Source organism: Apium graveolens, unplaced genomic scaffold (genome assembly GCF_009905375.1).
Source record: "Apium graveolens cultivar Ventura unplaced genomic scaffold, ASM990537v1 ctg8843, whole genome shotgun sequence".
Taxonomy (NCBI): Eukaryota; Viridiplantae; Streptophyta; class Magnoliopsida; order Apiales; family Apiaceae; genus Apium; species Apium graveolens.
Window position 1 is genome coordinate 63,669 of NW_027421512.1, and position 10,087 is coordinate 73,755.

The window sequence follows — 10,087 nt, forward strand, 5'->3', positions numbered from 1 at the left end:
CGCTGGACTGGGGATCCTCGGTACCAACCGGTTCCTTCTTAACTGGAAAAGAACAGAAACAATATCGCACAAATGAGCTAACTAGCTCAGCAAGTCACAATGACAAAACTGAGAATAATGATCATCAGGTGAACATGGTTATGATATCAAGTGAACAATGGATTATGATTTAGAATTGGATATTATATTTTCATGTTAAAAACCAAGGTTAGGCTGCTGATCAGTCACGCACTAACCCCGAGCAAAGCACACAGCACTGCTCTAACTACTGGATCCAAGGCACACATTGGCCTAACTTGACCATTATATGGTCTGGCCGCGAATCTGGTCCACAATTTTATAAAAATAATCCAATTCTAACATAATAAAAGAATAAACAATAATAAACAATAACCAGAATCATTAACAACATTTGATGTTCCATAATGAAATGGTTTTAATCTGCATAAGCATCAAAAGAGTATTTTCAAAGTTTGGATGCTAGGTAATGAAAGAATTGGATTACAATGAATCAATGTTTCAGGGTTTCAAGGATTTGGTCTTTCAAAGCATAAAATATAATGGTTTGAGTATGTAGGTAACTCGATTCAGTGTATAGTATTTAGTTTGTATGTATTTATGGAGTAGTATCGTATATTTGAGGTTCGAGTTTGGGTATACAACAATAAATGGTCTAGAAAGAATCAGGTTACGGCTCAAGATCAATAACCGGAATCAAGGTTTAGGGTTCAGTGCTTCAAAGCACTTGCAATATAAAACAGGAATATCAACCGTCTTACTCCTCAACTACCTGTTTTCCTTTCTTACACTGCACTCGTTTCAAATCTCAACCGTCTTACTCCTCAACTACCTGTTTTCCTTTCCTACGCCTTGCCTCTTCTGCTCACATATCATAAGCATCTATCAATATTTAACTCATAGGATTCTATTCAACACATACTTTTATCTACCCTTCGTTTCACCCAAATCCGATTATCGGACTGAAAGTTACGTAATAGACAAGTAAACATTAAATGTACAGACTGACAGTCAACCAACAAGTCAAATATAATACATAACACGTCACATAATCAATGATATATCATTTATAAATAAGTCTCGGGTCGTAAACAGGCTTTCAGGTATTTAAAATGATTTTTAAAACATTTTTCAGAATTAAAACGGGTCGTTAGATTAATTTCGGGGTATTAAACAAGGTTCGGTTGGCCAATTCTGGCTCCGAAACAATTTTATAATAATTATCGAGCCTTGGAAGTAATTTAGAATAATATTTTAAAGCTCGAAACTATTTTTCGGAATTTTTAAATCATTTTCAAATAATTACTATCTGCAAATGATTTTGGTATGAAATAAAATACGGGAAAAGGCTATTTATAATTACAGAAAATTAGTATCCCTTTGGATCATTCCGGATATAAAACGGTACGTTTATTTATAAAAACTAATCCAAACGGTATCGGTTTTCGGGATAATTATCCAAACCAGTACAATTTGTACTGCGGTCTTGGTCTCAGCGCCTGGTTACACGTAGTACGAGGTGATAATTGGGATAGTTTAATAAAAAGCTCCCGTTTATCGAAAATACGGGTTTTATTGATTTCCCGAAACGAATATTGTATCGAAAATGTTGCGCCGGGACCCGCGCAGAACAAACCGTACGCCGGATCGAAAAAGTCGAAACATGGAATATGCTCGGAATATTACAATTAGGTTAGGAAGGAATTCTTGGAAGAGTTTCGGGTTCCAAAAACATAACAACGGATAACGTCGGTTGGTTCCCGTTTTTATAAAATAGATTTTAAATACTCGAAAAAAGATTTTATAAATTTCATATGATCCTTATAAATCCATAAATCAACATAAAAATAATTAGGAAGATATGACAATTATCTATATTTTATTTTGGACATATAAAAGTTAAAATACTCAATTAATATTATTTTTAAATATCCAAACATAGATAACACTTAACAATTAATTCACATAATGGATAATGTGCACATATATTAATCATTTATTAACAACATAATTACACGATATATCCCGGATATTACATCCTTCCCCCCTTAAAAGGATTCTGTCCTCAGAATTTCCTAAGAAAACAAATGAGGATACTTTTCTCTCATATCACTTTCTAACTCCCAGGTTGACTCTTCAACCTTTGGGTTTCTCCACAATACCCTTACTAGCTTTACCACTTTATTCTTCAATACTTTCTCTCTTTCCTCTAAAATTTCTATCGGACTCTCTACATATGAAAAATCTGTCTGAAGCTCTATTGGCTCATATTCTATTACATGCCTGGAGTCTGGATTATATTTCTTGAGCATCGATACGTGAAAAACATTGTGAATGTGCTCCATGTGCGGGGGTAACGCCAACTCGTAAGCTACTTTGCCAACGCGCTTTAGGATCTCAAAAGGTCCGACATATCTTGGGCTTAGCTTCCCTTTCTTCCCAAACCTCGTTAGTCCTTTCCATGGTGATACTTTCAGTTATACCAAGCTTCCTTCTTTAAATTCCATGTCTTTTCTTGACTGGTCTGCATATTTCCTTTGACGGTCTTGTGCTGCTATCAATCTTTTCTGGATTATTTCAACAACTTCCTTTGTCTGCTGCCCCAATTCAGGTCCAAGTATTTTGCGTTCTCCTACTTCGTCCCAATATACTGGAGATCTACATTTGCATCCAGAAAGGGCTTCATAGGGTGGCATCCCAATACTGGCATGATAACTGTTGTTATAAGCAAACTCTACCAGAGGTAAATGCTCGTCCCAACTTCCTTTAAAATCAATAGCACAAACACGCAACATGTCCTCGATTATCTGGATCGTTCTTTCACTTTGGCCATCCGTCTAGGGGTGATAGGCCGTACTCATATTCAGTCTTGTTCCCAAACATTCTTGAAAACTCTTCCAAAATCTTGAATTAAACCTTGGATCTCGATCAGATACAATAGACACTGGAACTCCATGACGAACTACGATTTCCTTCAGGTACATATGGACTAACTTGTCGAGCGAAAATCTTTCATTTATAGGTAGAAAATGAGCTGACTTGGTAAGTCTATCCACTATAACCCAAATGGCATCATAATTAGCCCTTGTCCTTGGTAATCCAACTATGATATCCATGGTAATATATTCCCACTTCCACTCTGGAATTTCCAATGGCTGTAACAATCCACTTGGTCTCTGATGCTCTGCTTTAACTCTCTGACAGGTATAACATTTGCTAACCCATTCCGCAATTTCCCTCTTCATATCTGGCCACCAATAATTCTCCTTTAAATCCCTGTACATTTTGGTACTCCCTGGATGGATGGAATATCTTGAACTATGTGCCTCTTGTAAAATTTCATTCTTTAACTCCGTCACCGGTGGAATCCAAATTCTAGATGAAAACCTCAGAATACCTTGATCATCCTTTTGCGTGCATAATTCTTCACCTACCAAACGATTTATATCTTGATCCATTACATCTTCCTGACATTTCTTTATTTTCTCCAATAACTCTGGTTGGAAAGTCATACTGTACACTTTCGCTTCCTCAGGCTTGCAAACTCTAATCTCCAATTCCAATTTCTGAAATTTCTTATATATCTCTTCAGGTACTGATAACTCATTTAACCTTTCCTTCTAACTTAACGCGTCTGCTACAACTTTCGCTTTACCAGGATGATAATTAATCGAGCAGTCGTAATCCTTGATCAATTCCAACCATCTTCTTTGCCTCATATTAAGTTCCTTCTGTGTGAATATGTACTTTAAGCTTTTGTGATCCGTGAAAATCTCGCACTTTTCTCCATACAGATAATGTCTCCAAATCTTCAAAGCAAAAACTATGGCTGCTAGCTCCAGATCATGAGTAGGATACTTTTGTTCGTGTGGTTTCAATTGCCTTGACGCATACGTAATCACCTTTTCGTGCTGCATTAAAACACATCCTAGTCCTTTGTGAGAAGCGTCACTATAAATTACGAAATTCCCTTGATCGTCTGGAAGTGATAAAACAGGTGCCGTGATTAATCTTTGTTTCAATTCCTGAAAACTTCCTTCGCACTTGTCGTTCCATATAAACTTTTCATTCTTTCGTGTAAGCTTTGTCAGTGGTGTTGCAATCCTTGAGAAATTCTGGACGAATCGACGATACTATCCCGCCAATCCCAAGAAACTTCTTACCTCGGTGGGTGTTCTCGGTTCCTCCCAATTCGTAATTGCTTCGATCTTCGCCGGGTCTACTTTGATCCCTTCGTTACTGATTATGTGTCCTAAGAACTGAACTTCCTGTAGCCAAAACTCACACTTCGAGAATTTAGCATATAACTTCTTTTTCCTTAAAATCTCCAAAGCTGTTCTTAAATGTTCCGCATGATCCTCTCCCGTTTTTGAATAAATTAAAATATCATCTATAAACACAATAACGAACTTGTCCATAAACTCCTTGAATATTCTATTCATCAGGTCCATAAACGCTGTCGGGGCATTGGTCAATCCAAAAGACATCACTAGAAATTCGTAATGTCCATACCTTGTTCTAAAAGCTGTCTTTGGTATATCTTCTGGCTTGATCTTCAGTTAATGATATCCTGATCTTAAATCAATTTTGGAGAAGTACTTGGCTCCCTTCAATTGGTCAAACAAATCGTCAATCTTAGGTAACGGATACTTGTTCTTGATTGTAATCTTATTGAGTTCTCTATAGTCGATGCACAGTCTCATGCTTCCATCTTTTTTCTTGACAAATAATACCGGGGCTCCCCACGGGGATATGCTGGGTCTGATTACTCCTTTCTCTAACAACTCCTGCAATTGCTTTGCTAGCTCTTTCATCTCCACAGGCACCATTCTGTACGGGGCCTTGGATACTGGTTCTGTTCCAGGTGCTTAGTCGATCGTAAATTCAATTTCTCTATCTGGAGGAAGTCCTGGTAACTCGTCGGGAAACACATCTGGAAATTCATTCACTACTGGAATATCTTCAAGTTTTGTTGGCTCCTGACTTATGTCAATCACATATGCTACGAAATGCTTGCATCCATGCCGTAATAACTTCTTGGCTTGAATCATTGTTAAGAACTTCTTTACTTGCTTCTGGCCCTTGAACGTTACTATTCTTTCGTCTGGCGTCTTCACCATTACCTTCTTATTTTGATAATCTATCTGGGCATCGTGCTTAGATAACCAATCCATCCCTAATATAACGTCAAACTCCCCTAACTTAAATGGTATCAAATCTACGCAAAACTTACTACCAGAAATCTCAATCTCACAATTCCCATAAACTTGATTAACAGATACACGTTCTTGATTTGCTAATTCCACAGTCATCATTTCATTTAAACACTCAACTGGACAATTTAACTTGCTAATAAAATCTTGTGAAACAAACGATCGGGTTGCTCCCGAATCTATTAACACTTTGGCACATAAAGAATTCACATTAAGCGTACCTGCCACGACATCCGTATCCTGGATAGCATCCTTCACAAACATGTCAAAAACTCTAGCCCTTGAAGTCTCATTCACTGCTGTGGTAGATCCCATAATCCTCAATGCATTACTGACTGGGGCTGGTGTCTTGCAATCCCTGGCTATATGTCCTGGTTTCCCACATTTAAAGCACGTAAATCCAATGGCTGGAACCTTCACTGCTGGATTCCGGATAGGCTGATCCTTATTTGCTGGTTCTCTTGCTGGCTGATTTCAGCACTCCATTGCATTTTGTCTCCTGAAATTAAAATTCCTCCCTGGCTGAAACTTGCCCTTCTTAAAATTTGGAAACTTCCCTGGTTGTGACTGTCCCTCATTCCCTTCAAATTTCCTTTTCTTGCTTTCCTTTTCCTTCTGGAACATCTCACTCTCTGTCTCTGCGATCATAGCCTTCTGTACCACTCCTGCATAGGTATCCAATTCAAAAATGGCTGCCTTCTCTCTGATCCAAGGTTTCAAACCTTGCTGGAATCTTCTAGCCTTCTTCCTGTCAGTATCCACATATGACGGCACATACCTTGACAATTCCTCAAACTTACCCTCATAATCTGTTACCGACATGTTCCCTTGCTTTAATTCTAAAAACTTCAGCTCCATTTGATCCTGAACAAACTGGGGAAAATACTTTTCTAAAAACAATTCTTTAAACCTCTCCCAAGTAATAACATCTGTACCTTCCAATGTCTTCACCATCTCCCACCAATAGGTGGCCTCGTTCTTCAGATAGTAACTTGCAAACTCAACCTTTTGTTCTTCCTTTACTTTCACTAAGGCAAATGCCTTCTCTATTTCCTTTAACCAAACATTTGCTTCGATCGGCTCTAGGGAACCCTTGAATTCTGGTGGGTTTACTGCCTGAAAAGTTTTAAAAGTTACCTGGGGATTGGTCTGTCTTTGTTGTTGTTGTGCCAGGTGAACTGTTTGTTGGGCCAAGATTTGAAGAATCTGGGCTATTGCTGGGTCCATGGGTCCTGGGTTCACATTTGGATTTGTATCATCTTGGTTGTTATTGTTGTTGGTTTCTTCATTCTGGGTGTTGGTGCGGGTATTTCTTCTAGGAGGCATTTTTCTGTAAAGAATCAAACAACTTATTTAGCTTTTAAACCAAATTCCTTGTAGAAAAGAAAAGATTTATAAAACAAAAATATATCCTTTTTGAAAATAGTTATAACTAAGTAAATTGCATGCTTCTTTACAGAATGTAAACAGTTATGAAAAACAGGGTACATGGTATCACAGGGGTATAACTGGTGCAATAAATAAGGTAAGGTAAAACATGTGCAATAAAGTAAATGACAGTGCTGGAAAGGAAAAAGGTACTGATATATATAGATCAAAAGTTTTAGGTAGTACAAGCGTAAAGACACTTCGGAAGTAAAAGCAAATGGGTACAACAACCTACTCACTAGTCAGCATAGCTAGTCTATAAATACAACTCAAAAGTCTACTGATACACACTACACACTACTGCACATACTACACAACCATAACAATACTGCTCAGCATCTCCATCTCTGAATCTCTGACTCAACTCCAAGGAAACTCTGGTCCTGCCAGCCTCTCAAAGTCCTCCATCACCTCAGTAGCCCAGTCCATCAGTGCATCAAGGCCTCTGCCAGGTATTGTAGCTCCATGTAGTCTAGCCTCAAGAACCCTCCGTGTCACATGAATCTCCTCTCGAAGCTCCCTCACACCACGATCAATATCGATAGTCCTAATGATATGTTGTAGCTCTCTGATTTGGGCCAACAAGGAATCACGCTCCAATAGAAGAGCCTTATACCGGTAGTAAGGAACTGGGGGCAATGTAGACTGGAATGGGGCACTCGCAACTGAATGCCCAGTGGAATCTGAATCAGCTGGTGGGGATCCTCTGACAGGTGGCCTCATGCCTGGGGGTGGAATAGCCTGCAGTGGTACGGGCTGCAACACAGGTGGAGGTAGTATAGCCAATACTGGTGGAACAACAGGACGTGGATCCGAAGACGGCACTCCAACTGAAGGCTCTGAATGATCAGCTGATACGGGAATAAAAGAGTCGGCCATCGCTGCTATCTGAAATCATATCGCAATATAAGAATCTCGAACCATAACGCGAATTACAATAATACCTGTTATACCGAAGCACTCAACCTCTCACCGTCTTATCATCCTGCTATTTAAAATGATTTTTAAAACATTTTTCGGAATTAAAACGGGTCGTTGGATTAATTTCGGGGTAATAAACAAGGTTCGGTTGGCCAATTCTGGCTCCGAAACAATTTTATAATAATTATCGAGCCTTGGAAGTAATTTAGAATAATATTTTAAAGCTCGAAACTATTTTTCGGAATTTTTAAATCATTTTTAAATAATTAAATCTAATTAAATAATTAATTAAAATCAATTAGTAATTAATTAAATCAATTAATCAATTAATTTTTGAATTAATTGACCAATTAATCAATTAAAAATTAACCGAAATTAATTAACTAATTAATTCAGATTTATTTTTGAATTAAAAATAATTTTCGGAATTAAAATAATAATTTTTGGAATTTTCAAAAATTAAAATGAATTTTTATAATAAAAATAAATAGGAAATATGATTTTTAAATATTTTTAAAACAGGAATCCAACTATTGCAAACTCTGGAAAGTTCAGGGACTGAACTTCATCGTTTTCAAAAGTTGGGGTACTAAACTGCAATTTTCCAGCCTTTCGCCGGAAAACAGTCGGGTTCGTCGGAGAACTCAACTCCGGCATCCTTCCACCACCACAAACTCGAGATTTAATCTATAATTCACCAGGAATCTAACCATACCATCAAATCAACCTAACAATCCCTGAGTTGGCCGGAATTTGGCCGAGAAGTTCGCCGGTTTCCGGCGAGCTAGACGTAAACTTCAAAACACAACTCCCTTCTCTACAGACCTTGTTGATTCATGAAACTTATACGACTGGATTACAAATTTCACAGAGAACACAACCCACTATACCACAACATCAATCTATTCCAAAATAAGAAACCCCCAAATTTCAATTAAGAACAATCATACGGGTTATAAACCCTAATTTTAAAATTCGAAAATCAAACTCAAATTTGAACATGTTATTGAACTCCAAATTAGACGTATAATATATCAAAATCATCAGGAAAACAAGCTCTACAACATGAAATCATCAAATCAAACAAACAATCATCCAAACAAAAATTCATATTTTTAATAAAATTAATTCGAAAATAAATAAAAATATAGAAAAATACCCTTGATTTCTGCAGTAAAACGAAGCTCAGAATCTGGTAGAACACTTCAAAACCTTTGGATTGAGTACTCAAGCTTTGAAAACAGAGATCGGTAACGCCTTCGTTTTGCGGTTTGATTCTTAGAACAGTTTATGTAATTAGGGTTTTTCTCTGGAAAATTTTATAATTACTATCTGCAAATGATTTTGATATGAAATAAAATACAGGAAAAGGCTATTTATAATTACGAAAAATTAGTATCCCGTTGGATCATTCCGGATATAAAATGGTACGTTTATTTATAAAAACTGATCCAAACGGTATCGGTTTTCGGGATAATTATCCAAACCAGTACAATTTGTACTGCGGTCTTGGTCTCAGCGCCTGTTTACACGTACTACGAGGTGATAATTGGGATAGTTTAATAAAAAGCTCCCGTTTATCGAAAATACGGGTTTTATTGATTTACCGAAATGAATATTGTATCGAAAATGTTGCGCCGGGACCCGCGCAGAACAAACCGTACGCCGGATCGAAAAAGTCGAAACATGGAATATGCTCGGAATATTACAATTAGGTTAGGAAGGAATTCTTGGAAGAGTTTCGGGTTCCAAAAACGTAACAACGGATAACGTCAGTTGGTTCCCGTTTTATAAAATAGATTTTAAATACTCGGAAAAAGATTTTATAAATTTCATATGATCCTTATAAATCCATAAATCAACATAAAAATAATTAGAAAGATATGACAATTATCTATATTTTATTTTGGACATATAAAAGTTAAAATACTCAATTAATATTATTTTTAAATATCCAAACATAGATAACACTTAACAATTAATTCACATAATAGATACTGTGCACATATATTAATCATTTATTAACAACATAATTACACGATATATCCCGGATATTACATCAAGTGTTTCTCAGCACACAAAAATTCATACAAACTGCATAGTCTCAAAATGAAAAGATAAGATAGCTACATATAGGGTCAAGTTCTTATTAATTCCCTAACAAACTAATTTGGAAGATAGTGCAAATAGTGCCTGTTGTGCATATGTTGTGTACTTGATGATTTCATAAACAAAACATCTAAGTAGATTTTACTTAGTGAAATAATGTAGCACTCGAAGGATAAGAATTATAGTCCCGACGGATAACTCATTATAGTCCCGACGGATGTTGACTTATTATCCATCGAGTGAGTAGCTTATGTAATAATGAGTCTGTAGCACAGTTCTATATACATCTTTGTATAGATTCTGTAGTAGCCTATAAGTCATGTTGACTTTAACTAGATATGCAGAATAGGTTGATTAATTGTATATAACTGATGTCTTGTAATTCCGCATAAGTGAAA